The sequence below is a fragment of the Felis catus genome, chromosome D3 (assembly GCF_018350175.1).
Source record: "Felis catus isolate Fca126 chromosome D3, F.catus_Fca126_mat1.0, whole genome shotgun sequence".
Classification (NCBI taxonomy): Eukaryota; Metazoa; Chordata; class Mammalia; order Carnivora; family Felidae; genus Felis; species Felis catus.
This window is the reverse complement of record NC_058379.1, coordinates 40756571-40772087: the sequence shown is the minus strand read 5'-3', so window position 1 is coordinate 40772087 and position 15517 is coordinate 40756571. Positions and strand designations below refer to the sequence as shown.

General features: G+C 38.5%; 1 protein-coding gene across 3 annotated transcripts in view; it reads right to left on the bottom strand.

Annotated features, from left to right (window-relative positions):
• Positions 1 to 15517, bottom strand: part of MYOM1 (myomesin 1) — a 157600-nt gene that overhangs the window by 139328 nt on the left and 2755 nt on the right. Inside the window, exon 1 of one of the 3 annotated variants that reach the window (XM_045041626.1) lies at positions 1146 to 1394. The exons of 1 other annotated variant lie outside the window; for it this stretch is intronic. The gene's annotated coding sequence lies outside the window, so the exon portion shown is untranslated. Of the gene's footprint in view, positions 1 to 1145; positions 1395 to 15517 lie in introns of those variants that run through there. One more of the 3 variants, XM_045041628.1, reaches the window with a different exon arrangement.

Here is a 15517-nt window from a genome sequence, read left to right as displayed (position 1 = left end):
CTACATTGTACATGGCAAAGGTTGTTTAAAAGATGTCCAAACAAATGAATGACCTTCCTATGTATTAAGTTATGACAAGTTCATATAAGCTCACGTGACTTGAAATGCTTACATTTTCACAAAGTAAAATCTTTAAATATTTTGCCCCAGTTCTATTTTGTACTTCTTTATTTCTATTTTGCCCCAATTCTATTTTCTACTCTCTTTATTTCTATTTTGCCCTCAGTAGATTTATTTTTAATAGTACTTAACATTGCAGGCACATCCATAATGTATTACAAGTAAACAGGGTCTGGCTTGTAGTCGTCAGAGCTGGTTGCCTCTGCTCTGACCTCTGGAACGAAGGTACAACTACCTTCGCTTCAAGTAAGTGAGGATTATCCCCAACACGTGACAGTTAGAGTATGCGGGGAGGAAAGATGGTTAAGACTGGCATTTTCTTTCTGAATATAATTTGGGAATTTGGGGAGAAATACTGATTACAAAATTATAATCCTGAGATGATACTTTTGTGCAAGCGTTAGAGGCCCAAAGCTGATTAGAATCATTCACAGAAAGTGTGAACTTTAGGATCATCATGTGGGGATCTGTGTTGCTACTGAACTATGACTTAACCATTTTTGGGTCAGAAATATCATAATGCACTCTTACATTTGTCCACATGGCATTGACATAACAAAATCACTGAATTCGAAACTAGGGGCTTCTGAGTGAATTTACCTCCTCTTGGTCTAATTTGTAATCAGGGAATATTGTAGGCATGTGGAAAACAGAAAACATATTACTTGCTGTCATCTCATCCATTCCAGATTCCAACCAAACCACAGAACTATAACTTGGAAAGAGTACTTGGACTCACACTTACAGTTCCACCTGAGACAGATCTTATCTCCTTATAGTTCCAGGAACAGTAGCTTAACTTAAAAAGAACAGCGTGATGTGAGAGAATAGCTGTGCCAGCAGAAACTGGCACCCTGCTGCTTTTGTCTTCCCGCCCAGGGGCTCCACTTTCCTATTTCTCTGCTATTCTGACAGCTCTTTGAGCAAACCACTGAACTCACAAGATAGAAAGAAACCACATGCATGCAATGCTGTTAAGCACCTAAAATATCAAGTGCATTCTTCTGCCTCAGTGTCACACTTACCAGTTTGCAAAGGAGCGATGGTGGTGCACAAATGCTCCGAGGTGGCTGTGGAGCTGGACGAGAGAATGAAAAGCCCACGGAGGATGAATCCCAAAGAAAACGTGAAGAGGCAGGCCTAAAGACAGGACCCTGGGGACCAGTTCAAAAATAATGCATGTGGTCAGGCTGTAGAATGTCAGAGCCACACAGCCAGCCTTTTATGGCCAAGAAGGCAGACAAATATAGCAGCAAGTGGATGGGGCGGGTAGTCCTAACCAAGAGGAGGAGAGAGGCACTGGCAGGTAGCTGCCTCAGTCACGTACTTACATTAATGCCAGTCAATGGGTCTGTCCTGATTTCACCAAATGCAGGATTTTTATGAGGCTGGAAGAGCTATTTTCAATATGTCTTTTATGGCTGGATATTTAAAAGTGTAATGGAAAAAGGAGTTTGTGTTGTGAACTAAAAATAGGTGTGGTAATCTGATTCCCAAAATGGACTTCATGGAATTTTAATGCCAAGATATGGTTCTGGGTGTGCTGTTCGTAACACATGTACAGTACATTTAAAAGGCACAAGGTTTAAAAAGAACTTGAGGCTAACTAAAGGCAAAACACGTAAAAAATGGGTCCCATGTGGTGGCAACTTTGGCCTGACAATACACAGTCACTGTTTCTCTCATGCTTCAAAGTCACAGCTTCAGGCTTGAGTATTTGAGTCCCTTTTTTCACTAATTAAAGCCTTTGAGAAGCAACACGTTTTTCTCTTTGCCAAAGTCACAGTAGGGTCAGTTTATCTAACCAAAGATTCTTTGTTTTTCAGACTATGTAGCAAATTAACAGGTGGTAGAACCTGGTGGTTAGAGTCTACATTTTGGATTCAGACTAGAGCTAGATTCCTGACCATCGATTCAACCTCAAGCAATTTATTTCTCCTTCCTAAGCTTCATTTTCCTTCTCTACAAAATATATCCAAATTATGAGAATGCCGTAGAGATTCAATGAGATAATGCATTTAACCCAGTGATTACCACGTAACAGTAAACATCAACTATTATTACTGATAGAAACAATTTGAGAGCTCATTGTTCATATTATATGTACTGAACTGGTTAAGCTCCAACATGATATTACAGTGATATCACCTCAAGTGAATACAGATCACTTGTAACTATAAAATATTAAACAGACCTAATATTGTAGTCTATAATTACTTTCTTGATGATAACTACAGTTAACCCTGAGACCCTGTGATAGGCACTTTATATACAGGACCTCATTTAATTCTCATAATTTCCTGCAAGCGAGGTATAATCAGCTTTACTATATAGCCAAGGAAATCAAGGTTTTGAAGGCAAAGTCATTTACCAAAGATCACCCAGCTAGTAAATGACAAATGCAATTAATTTAATCCATATTTGGACTCCAAATCCCAGCACTTCTTGCCATGCATTGATGTATCCTCTAGTGACACTTCGTTTACAAGAAACTAGGTATTCTGTGAGTCTCTCTTACATTATGCTCTGCTTCTGAGCTATCCAAAATATGTAAAAGAATGCATTCCATTTAGTCCTGATGCTGTTTCCTGGTAAAATTTAACTTGGCATTTCTTCGTCAACATATACCTCCTGTCAGTGTGCATATGGACATTTGAGCTATTTGGAATCCATATGAGAGTTTTCCAAGTTTCATGTTCCCCAAGCATCCATTTGTTCTCTAAACACCCAATACAGAATGGTAGTGGTTCTGATTTTTATCCACCAGGCATCAGAATGGTTCCCAGTGGGCTGTTTCTGTAGACAACATGTTTCAAATCTTCTCAAAACAGGAGAGAGAAAAATAAACAAAAATAAAATATATAAATCATAATACTAGATGATATTTAATGACCATTTGCTATATGTCAGGCATTAATGCTAACTGCTTTACAGTATCTTATTTGAACACTGCATATACATAAAAACATTTTATGGATTATGAAGTTGAGATTTAGAGAGGTTAATATTCTTTTTTTTTAATGTTTTTAATGTTTATTTTTTGAGAGAGAGAGAGAGAGAGAGAGAGACAGAGCACAAGTGGGGGAGGGGCAGACAGAGAGGGAGACACAGAATTCGAAGCAAGCTTGGGGCTCTGAGCTGTCAGCACAGAGCTTGACACAGGGCTTGAACCCACAGACTGTGAGACCCTGACCTGAGCCAAAGTCAGACGCTCAACGGACTAAGCCACCCAGGCACCCCACCAAGAGGCTAATATTCTTAATATCACATAACTAGAATGTGACAGAGGATTTAAACTCAGTTCTGTTCTATACAGAGAGTAGTCTCCAAATTTCATACTATACTGCCTTTCAACAATTTAACTCTGTGTGTGTGTGTGTGTGTGTGTGTGTGTGTGTGTGTGTGTAGATAGAGCCATATGCCAATAATGTCCATCAGAAGGAAGACCTGTTACTAAAGAATTTGTTATATTTCCTGTGCAACAAGTATTTATTAGATCAAGATATACTGGCTACAAAATCAATACCTTAAAATATTTACAGAATTTTGATCCCAGTTAAAAATACAAAATTAGAGAAGTCCACACACACTTGTGGAAAACTAAAATATTATCATTTATACACTGACACTCAAGATCCCAGTGAAAGCCAAATAGTTTATTTCAAACAAATATATAGGATTTGACAAAACAGCATGAGCTAGAATCAACTTAGTTTACCAAATGATCTTTCTGCTATAGCATCATCTGGATTCACCCTTTCCTGACAACATATTTATTTAAAATACAGCTATCCAGGAGCGCCTGGATGGCTCAGTCAGTTAAGCATCCGACTCTTGATTTCAGCTCAGATCGTGATCTCAAAGCTGGTGAGCTCGAGCCCTGCATCAAGCTCTGCACTGACAGTGTGGAGACTGCTTGGAATTCTCCCTCTCTCTCTCTCAATCTCTCTCTCTCAAAACAAACATGAAAAAATAACATATAGCTATCCAAATTAAATACATACTACATAATTAAACTAAAATTAAAGAAGAAAAATTTAGCTGGTCTCATAACATTCAATTATTGTGATTCAATCATGATTCCCTTATAGATGAAAAATCATCTTGTCAATTACTCTGATATAATCATAAAGCCCTTATAGATGTGTAATTATTCTGAAAACTTAATGGAATGCTAACCAAGTATTAATTTAAATTTCCTAGGAAACCATCTAATGGAAATGGCTTTTTAAAAAGCATTGAACTATAAAAGTTTGAAAATTTTAAAAAATACTTGCTTCTAGAATTATGGGGTTTTTAAAAGCAATTTTAAAGTAGATATATTCTCTCTTCAAACTTACCTTTAAGAATATTAATATTTTGCGGGCACCTGGCTAGCTCAGTTGGAGAGCATGATCTGGGGGCTGTAAGTTTGAGCTCCATGTTGGGTATAGAGATTACTAAAATAAATAAATAAATAGTATCAATCTTTTTAATATTAACATTTATTATATAGTATAATTATAAACTTTTATGTATATTATATATTAATTACACTAATATTTATTTATTTTTTTTTTTTTAATTTTTTTTTTCAAGGTTTATTTTTGGGACAGAGAAAGACAGAGCATGAACGGGGGAGGGGCAGAGAGAGAGGGAGACACAGAATCGGAAACAGGCTCCAGGCTCCGAGCCATCAGCCCAGAGCCTGATGCGGGGCTCGAACTCACGCACCGCGAGATCGTGACCTGGCTGAAGTCGGATGCTTAACCGACTGCGCTACCCAGGCGCCCCTACACTAATATTTATTAAAAATTAAGGGTGAAATGATGAGTTTAACTAACAGTAGTATATCCTAAAAGCAAAAAAAAATAGGGGAGCCTGGATGGCTCAGTCGGTTGAGCGTCCAACTTCAGCTCAGATCATGATCTCACAGTCCATGAAGTCTGTGGGTTCGAGCCCCATGTTGGGCTCTGGGTTGACAGCTCAGAGCCTGGAGCCTACTTCGGATCCTGTGTCTCTCTCTCTCTCCGACTCTCCCCTGTTTACACTCTGTCTCTCTCTCTCTCAAAAATAAATGTTAAAAAAAATTAAAACAAAGAAAAGAATCTCTCTTTCCCCTTCCTCTGCCCCTTCCAGCTTGCACTTTCACTCTCTCTCTCTCTCTCTGTCTCTCTCTCTCAAAAAAAAAAAAAAAAAAAAAAACAATAAAAAGATAAGCCAAAAAAGTAATTAAAATAAATATTATTTAGAAATGAAATGTGAAGGGGTACCTGGGTGGCTCAGTAGGTTGAACCTCTGACTTCAGCTCAGGTCATGGTCTCATTGCTCATGGGTTCGAGCCCCACATTGGGCTCTGTGCTGACAGCTTGGAGCCTGGAGCCTGCTTTCGATTCTGTGTCTCCCTCTCTCCCTGTTCCTCCCCTACTCATGCTCTGTCTCTGTCTCTCAAAAATAAATAAATGTTACAGCGAAGAAATTGAATCGGTTATCAAAAATCTCCCAACAAATAAGAGTCCAGGACCAGATGGCTTCCCAGGGGAGTTCTACCAGACGTTTAAAGCAGAGATAATACCTATCCTTCTCAAGCTATTCCAAGAAATAGAAAGGGAAGGAAAACTTCCAGACTCATTCTATGAAGCCAGTATTACTTTGATTCCTAAACCAGACAGAGACCCAGTAAAAAAAGAGAACTACAGGCCAATATCCCTGATGAATATGGATGCAAAAATTCTCAATAAGATACTAGCAAATCGAATTCAACGGTATATAAAAAGAATTATTCACCATGATCAAGTGAGATTCATTCCTGGGATGCAGGGCTGGTTCAACATTCGCAAATCAATCAACGTGATACATCACGTTAACAAAAAAAAAGAGAAGAACCATATGATCCTGTCAATCGATGCAGAAAAGGCCTTTGACAAAATCCAGCACCCTTTCTTAATAAAAACCCTTGAGAAAGTCGGGATAGAAGGAACATACTTAAATATCATAAAAGCCATTTATGAAAAGCCCACAGCTAACATCATCCTCAACGGGGAAAAACTGAGAACTTTTTCCCTGAGATCAGGAACACAACAAGGATGCCCACTCTCACCGCTGCTGTTTAACATAGTGCTGGAAGTTCTAGCATCAGCAATCAGACAACAAAAGGAAATCAAAGGCATCAAAATTGGCAAAGATGAAGTCAAGCTTTCGCTTTTTGCAGATGACATGATATTATACATGGAAAATCCGATAGACTCCACCAAAAGTCTGCTAGAACTGATACAGGAATTCAGCAAAGTTGCAGGATACAAAATCAATGTACAGAAATCAGTTGCATTCTTATACACTAACAATGAAGCAACAGAAAGACAAATAAAGAAACTGATCCCATTCACAATTGCACCAAGAAGCATAAAATACCTAGGAATAAATCTAACCAAAGATGTAAAGGATCTGTATGCTGAAAACTATAGAAAGCTTATGAAGGAAATTGAAGAAGATTTAAAGAAATGGAAAGACATTCCCTGCTCATGGATTGGAAAAATAAATATTGTCAAAATGTCAATACTACCCAAAGCTATCTACACATTCAATGCAATCCCAATCAAAATTGCACCAGCATTCTTCTCGAAACTAGAACAAGCAATCCTAAAATTCATATGGAACCACAAAAGGCCCCGAATAGCCAAAGGAATTTTGAAGAAGAAGACCAAAGCAGGAGGCATCACAATCCCAGACTTTAGCCTCTACTACAAAGCTGTCATCATCAAGACAGCATGGTATTGGCACAAAAACAGACACATAGACCAATGGAATAGAATAGAAACCCCAGAACTACACCCACAAACGTATGGCCAACTCATCTTTGACAAAGCAGGAAAGAACATCCAATGGAAAAAAGACAGCCTCTTTAACAAATGGTGCTAGGAGAACTGGACAGCAACATGCAGAAGGTTGAAACTAGACCACTTTCTCACACCATTCACAAAAATAAACTCAAAATGGATAAAGGACCTAAATGTGAGACAGGAAACCATCAAAACCTTAGAGGAGAAAGCAGGAAAAGACCTCTCTGATCTCAGCCGTAGCAATCTCTTACTCGACACATCCCCAAAGGCAAGAGAATTAAAAGCAAAAGTGAATTACTGGGACCTTATGAAGATAAAAAGCTTCTGCACAGCAAAGGAAACAACCAACAAAACTAAAAGGCAACCAACAGAATGGGAAAAGATATTCGCAAATGACATATCGGACAAAGGGCTAGTATCCAAAATCTATAAAGAGCTCACCAAACTCCACACCCGAAAAACAAATAACCCAGTGAAGAAATGGGCAGAAAACATGAATAGACACTTCTCTAAAGAAGACATCCGGATGGCCAACAGGCACATGAAAAGATGTTCAGCGTCGCTCCTCATCAGGGAAATACAAATCAAAACCACACTCAGGTATCACCTCACGCCAGTCAGAGTGGCCAAAATGAACAAATCAGGAGACTATAGATGCTGGAGAGGATGTGGAGAAACAGGAACCCTCTTGCACTGTTGGTGGGAATGCAAATTGGTGCAGCCGCTCTGGAAAGCAGTGTGGAGGTTCCTCAGAAAATTAAAAATAGACCTACCCTATGACCCAGCAATAGCACTGCTAGGAATTTATCCAAGGGATACAGGAGTACTGATGCATAGGGCCACTTGTACCCCAATGTTCATAGCAGCACTCTCAACAATAGCCAAATTATGGAAAGAGCCTAAATGTCCATCAACTGATGAATGGATAAAGAAATTGTGGTTTATATACACAATGGAATACTACGTGGCAATGAGAAAAAAATGAAATATGGCCTTTTGTAGCAACGTGGATGGAACTGGAGAGTGTGATGCTAAGTGAAATAAGCCATACAGAGAAAGACAGATACCATATGGTTTCACTCTTATGTGGATCCTGAGAAACTTAACAGGAACCCATGGGGGAGGGGAAGGAAAAAAAAAAAAAAGAGGTTAGAGTGGGAGACAGCCAAAGCATAAGAGACTGTTAAAAACTGAAAACAAACTGAGGGTTGATGGGGGGTGGGAGGGAAGAGAGGGTGGGTGATGGGTATTGAGGAGGGCACCTTTTGGGATGAGCACTGGGTGTTGTATGGAAACCAATTTGTCAATAAATTTCATATATAAAAAAATAAAATAAAATAAAATAAATAAATAAATGTTAAAAAAAAATTTTTTAAATAAATGAAATGTGAACAAAACAAAAACTAAATTCCAACTGAAATCAAGAACTTTTTTTTAAGTTGCTAGTTGTAATTAACAAGTACAATGCATGCACCAACAGTATGGAAAAAAAAGAGCATGTATTGAAAACCTACTACATCACACACTGTGCCATGACACAGGATCCAGAGGTGACTTACTCATGTCCCCAAAGTAGCCACTGTGTAGTTGGGTAGACAAAGTCAGGTAGTTACTTAAAAATAATTGTGGTACCATGGCATAAGATGATATCTGCCATTTTACCCTGTATAATTCACCAACTCTACTCCTACTTCCCTTCTTATGGACCCAAATACTATATAATGAGTATTAAGCATGTTCGCCCTTTGCTCCAGAGGTAGACATTTTCTTTATTATATTGGCTAGTAAGCATGCCTGCCTTTTTCCCCGGAGGGAAACACTCTTTCTATCTTCAAAGGCTATTCATTACACAGACATCCCTGAAAAGATAATCTGGAACAAATGGAAGCCTGGGCCTGCTTGCAAGGTATACAGAAATATGATGGACCCACGAAGAACTGCCTCCCAACAACTGACATACATTATTTTTGCAAAAACAGTAACTTTTTCTTCTTCTTTTTTGTTTTTAAGTAGACTCCATGCCCAATGTGAGGCTTAAAGTCATGACCCTGAGATCAAGAGTTGCACACTCCACCAACTAAGCCAGCCAGGCACCCCTCTTCTTTGTTTTTTTTAAGTGAGAACCAAGCTAGGGGTGCCTGGGTGACTCAGTCGGTTAAGCCTCTAACTCTTGATTTCAGCTAAGGTCATGATCTCCAGGTCATGATCTCAGGGTCATGAGATTGAGCCCCACATTGAGCCCCATAATGAACCCCACATCCGGTTCTGTGCTGGGTGTGGAGCCTGCTTGAGAGTTCCTCTCTCCCACTTTCCCTCCCCTGCTCACTCATGTACCATGCACATGCTCTCTCTTAAATGAATGAATGAATGAATGAATGAATGAGAACCAGGCTAAAGAGGGAGAGATCTGAATCTCCAATTTCATTTTATTTTTGACAGTTTCAGAATAGTAAAATTTACATATCACAAAATTCACCCATTTTAAGAGTAAAGTTCACGGGGCGCCTGGGTGGCTCAGTCGGTTAAGCGCCCGACTTCAGCTCAGGTCATGATCTCGCGGTCTGTGAGTTCGAGCCCCGTGTCGGGCTCTGTGCTGACAGCTCAGAGCCTGGAGCCTGTTTCAGATTCTGTGTCTCCCTCTCTCTGACCCTCCCTTGTTCATGCTCTGTCTCTCTCTGTCTCAAAAATAAGTAAATGTTAAAAAATTAAAAAAAAAAAAGAGTAAAGTTCAATGAGTTTTAGATTTCTATAGATGGGCAACCATCACCAAAATCCATTTTTTTTTCTTTATTCAACGTTTTTTTTTATTATTATTTATTTTTGGGACAGAGAGAGACAGAGCATGAATGGGGGAGGGGCAGAGAGAGAAGGAGACACAGAATCGGAAACAGGCTCCAGGCTCTGAGCCATCAGCCCAGAGCCCGACGCGGGGCTCGAACTCACGGACCGCGAGATCGTGACCTGGCTGAAGTCGGACGCTTAACCGACTGCGCCACCCAGGCGCCCCCAAAATCCATTTTTAAAACACTTCCATCACCAGAAAAATTCCCTTATGCCAGTTTGTAGTTAAGCATTGATCCCATCCACAGCCTAGGCAACCACTGACCTGGATTTCTGTCTCTATAGTTTAGCCTTTCCTAGAAATTTCATACAAATGGGATCATATAATATGTAGTCCTTTATGTCTGTTTTTTTTTTTCTTAGCAAGATGTTTTTGAGATTCATCCATGTTGTTCCAAGATTTGGCAGCTTGTTTCTTTTTATTGCTGAGAAATATTTCACTGAAAGACATACCATATTTTGCTTATCCATTCATCAATTAATGGACTTCTCATTGTGTCCAGTTTTAGGCTATTGTGAATAATGCTGTCTTGAATTTTTAAATATATTTGTCCTTATATAGTTAATCACACTTGGTCTCACAGATAACAAGTATCCAAACACTGACCAAAAAATATTGATATCTAACACTTCCATAGTACTTACTATTTTCCTGGTGGTATTATAAATGGTTTATATGTATTAACTTCTTTATTCCTCAGAACACTGTATGAGGTAGGTGCTATCATTATTATTATACACTTTCACTAATGAGAAAACTGAGGTACAGAGAAGTTCAGTACCTTGCTCAAGTACATACAACTAAAAAGTGTTAGATATTGTGGTGATTATTTTACAATATATGTGATTCAAGTTGTTATGCTGTACATTTAATTTTATTTTATTATTATTTTAAGTAGGCCCCACACCCAACATGGGGCTTTAACTCACACTCTTGAGATCAAGAATTGCACGCTCTACCAACTGACAGCCAGGTGTCCCTATGCTGTGCATTTTAAAGTTCTGCATTGCTGAATGTCAATTATATCTCAATAAAACTGGGAGGAAAATGTTAAGAGTGAGAATTCAAATTCAGATAACCCAGGGGCGCCTGGTGGTTGAGCATCCAACTCTTGATCTTGGCTCAGGTCATGATCTCAGGGCTGTGGGATTGAGCCCCACATTGGGCTCTGTGCTGAGAACAGAGCCTGCTTAAAATTCTCTCGCTCTCTCTCCCCAGCTCATCATGTGCTCTTTCTCTCTAAGGAAAAAAAAAATTAAAAATAAAATAAAAATCTTTAAAAAAAAAAAAAAAGAAACTATGTTCAAATTCAGATAATCCAGATCCAGACCTCACCCACTTGTCAGTATATAACACTTGCTCATAACTAAAACAATCCACTTGTGATAAAATTCTGTAACTTCATCTATTCTTTTATAATGTAGATACTAGTCTCACATTTGAGGCAGGCATATATTTTCAAGTATTAACTTGGTTATATTCTTTGTTTTCTTCTCTCTCTTTCATACTCTGATAGTCCCTTCCCCTTTCTCTCCCAGTCCATGCTGAAACAGAACAAAGATACACAAACAAAACAAACCTTCAGACTTAGGAGTTTCAGGTACAAGCTTACAGAGCTAGATTTTCCTATCCTGCTCACCAGATAATACTGAGCCTAGAAAAGAAAAGGCAAAAGGCAGAGTAGCCACTACAGCAGGGGAGCAAGGACCAATAGAAGGAATGGGGTGATCCTCAACCCAGAAGGAAAGGGGCCTTTGGAAGAAAGAACAAGGGAGAGAAAGATAAGGGATAATTTATCCTTAAAAATGGACTCTTGGAGCACCTGGGTGGCTTAGTCAGTTGAGCGTCTGACTCTGATTTTGCCTCAGGTCATGATCCAGTCAGGGGATCCAGCCCTTTGTCAAACTCTCGGGAGCCTGCTTAAGATTGTTACTCTCTCTCCCTCTGCCCCTCTTCCCCCCTCATACACATACTCTCTCTCAATCTCAAAACAAACAAATAAACAAACAAACTCCTAACTTTGAAGGCATTAAGCTAAGTGAAATAAGCCAGGCACAAAGAACACATGTTATATGATTCTATTTACATAAGGTACCTAGGTTAAATTCATAGAGACAGAAAGTAGAATGGTAGTTTCCAGAGGCTGGGGCAGTGGGGTGGGGGAAATGGGAACTAGTGTTTAATGGGTAGAAACTTTGAGTTGAGGAAGATGACAAAGTTCTGGAAATGGATGGTGGTGATAACTATACAGCAGTGTTAATGTACTTAATACCACTGAACTGTGCAACTTGAAAATGGTTAAGATGGTAAATTCTTGTTATGTGTATTTCACCACAATTTTAAAACAGGGACTTCTGATTCATCACTGTTCTGCATGAACAGCCCACAGTTCAGCAGTCCTGGACATTGATAACTCCATTCCCCATAAGATAGATGGGGGACTCAGAGAACTTGGCCGCCTTGGGCAGAGGGGAGAGCATGAAGGGGGAACCATGCCCCTCCAAGGAGCAACTCAACAGTGTCAGCTGGGAATCTCTTGGTGAGGAGAGAAACAGACACACCCCTATCACACCTGGTTCTCATCAATGTGTACACACTATGTTCTACTGCATCCATAGATAACCAATAACAATTAATGAATGCATTGTACTATTCCACAATCATTGGTGTCCTAGTCCTTAAATACTGGACACATGGATGTTTCCAGTTATTCATCAAGACTAGAAGTCAGGGTTAGGAATTAGGAACATCTTCATTTGCAACCCAGCTCTTTTATTACATCTATGTGTGTTCCCTTCAGAGGCTCTGTTTCTCTGGCTGTTTCTTCATGGTTCCCCCAATTGCATGGGACTGGAAGAGTGGTTCTCCTTCCTTGCTACACATTAGAATAGCTAAGAAGATTCTAAACTGTACTCTAACTCAGACCATATTTCAGGACAATTACCTCAAAATCTCTGGGCGTGGGACACAAGAATTTCTAAAAGCTCCTAAATGACTCTAATGTGCAGCTCAAGGGAAAAATGATCTCTTAGGTCTCTTTCCATTCTAAAATGATCAAAGCCTCTGAATTAAAAAGAGAGCTATAAATATTTTGTACAAATAGAGGTTTTCCTTTTCAATTACCTCCTTGTAAGTATTTTCCCAGAAAGGGACTATGAATTAAAGGGTATGTTTTGTGAGATTGCTATTTGGAATAATTGGGCTATGCCATCTAGCACGTATGAATATGCTCTTTCTTCATGGCCACATCAATATTGCAATGTATAATTTTAATTTATTTTCAATTTTTATTTTTTTATTTTTTTATTTTATTTTAGAGAGAGAGCATGTACCCTAGCAAGGGAGAGGGGCAGAGAGACAGGGAGAGAGAGAATCCTAACCAGGCTCCACACAAACTGTGAGATCATGACCTGAGCTGAAATCAAAAGTTGAACACCCAACAGACTGAGCCACCCAAGCATCCTTAAATTTAATTTAAATAAATTTATTTATTTATTTATTAAATTTATTTATTTAATTTTATTTAATTTATTTAATTTAAATTTATTTATTTAATAAATTTATTTATTTATTTATTTATTAAATAAATAAATTTATTTAAATTAAATTTAATTTATTTCAGCAAGTTTAACAGGTGTGAAATAGATCTCACTGCTATTTTAATTTTATTTTTTAAATTATTTTTATTTTTTAAAAATGTTTATTTATTTTGAGAGAGAGAGGGAGAATGTGAGTGGGGAAAGACAAAAAGAGAGAGGAGAGAAAGAGAATCCCAAGCAGGCTCTACGCTGTCAGTGCAGAGACCGACACAGAGCTTAATCTCACAAACTGAGACCATGACCTGAGCCAAAATCAAGAGTCAGATGCTTAACTGACTGAGCCACCAGGTGTCCCCTCATAGCTATTTTTAAACGCATTTTAAAAATTCTTTGTGAGTCTGGACATTTCTATCAATGTTAGCTAACTATTTGGTTTTCCTCTGTGTGAGCTATCTTTTGACCTTTGCCATGGAGATTATTTTTCTTGAGATCATTCTTAATCTGTTAATATATTAACAAAATAAAATTGCTATCATTGATTGAGAACTACTATGTGCTAGATACTGTACCATGCTTTACATGTGTTTTGCTTTATTCTTTACAAAAATTATACAAGGCAGTTATTATCCCCAAATTATAAATGAGAAAACTAAGATTCAGATAGGTTAGGCAAGTTATCCAAAGTCACACAGCTAATAAATAATGGAGCTGATATTTGAAGCCATCTCCATCTGGCTCTCAAGAACTATCTTCCTTACTGGACAAGTGAACACTCAATGCTTGCGCTGCTCACAGTACATGCTGATGTTTTGCACCATGTGATTCCTGCTCTCTGACCCACAGTGATGGGTCATTTCAGACCTAAAGGTAACTGATGTATATCCTTACCAGCAACCTATGTATGGCCTGGTCCAAAAGGTGAGCCAAACCAATCACATTCCTCTCTTGAGAATTTGAATTTGGAAATGTTGAGCATCAGTGCACTTAATAGAAGGAGCAAAAGTGGAAAAGGTGGAATGAAGAGTTGCTTTGCGAATACTGGCGTCAGAGGAGCCATGACAAACTGAAATTATGAGGCACCAGAAACTAGGGTTAGCAGAGAAAGGAGGTTGGTAGAGAGAAAACTAAGTAGGTGTGCTCAAAGAAGCAGACCTAATCAGAGAACAATCATTTGGCGAATGAGAGAAAAACCGAAGAGTCAATACCTCAAAGCTCCCTCTGTTTTCAGTAACTTTCCAGTTTAGATGCCATTCATGTATATCCCTCACCTACGTATCCTTTTTCGTGAGCTAACTGGACTGGGTCTCTGTTACTTGCTATCGAACAAGCCAAAATAAAACACTCTTTTTTTTTAATTTTTTTAATGTTTATTCATTTTTTGAGAGACAGAGAGGGACAGAGCATGAGTAGGAAAGAGGCAGAGAGAGGGAGACACAGGATCTGAAGCAGGCTCCAGGCTCTGAGCTGTCAGCACAGAGCCCGACACGGGGCTCAAACTCATGAACTGCAAGATCATGACCTGAGCCAAAGTCGGATGCTCAACCGACTGAGCCACCCAGGCACCCCAAAATGCTCTTTTCATTAAATTAAAAAAACATGCTGGATGTTAAGCTTTCATCTGTCATTTTGATCATAAAATGTTTCTATTTCAATTCTTTCCTTGATTTCATTACATTTTGACTTTTGTAAAAGTAGAACCATCAATCTGATAATCAGTAACACTTTCACAGGTCACAAACTTATATTTGCACAAACAATAGGGACAGAAAGCAGAGAGTGGTTGCCTGAAGGTGGGGGAGGAGAGAAGTGGGAGGAGTCAGGAAGGATGGATTTACAAATAGGCATGAAGAAACTTAGGGGGAGATAGATATGTTCAATATCTTGAGTGTGGTTAAGTTTTCACAAGTGTACACATGTGTCAAAACTTAGGATATTATACATTTAAATATGTGTGGTTTACTGTATGCCAATGATGCTTTAGTTAAACCATTTTTTAAAACATATATATTCTTCTTTCCAGTTAAGATACTTAAATAATTCTATTTCATTCAACTTATTATGCTTTATGCTTAATTGGAACTCACCTGCAATTTATTGTGGTTTATGCTATGTGAACTTAATCAAAGTTTATTTTTCTCAGTTTTAATATTCTCTTTTTCAACTACATTTCATAAATAGTTATTTCTTGCACCATTGTT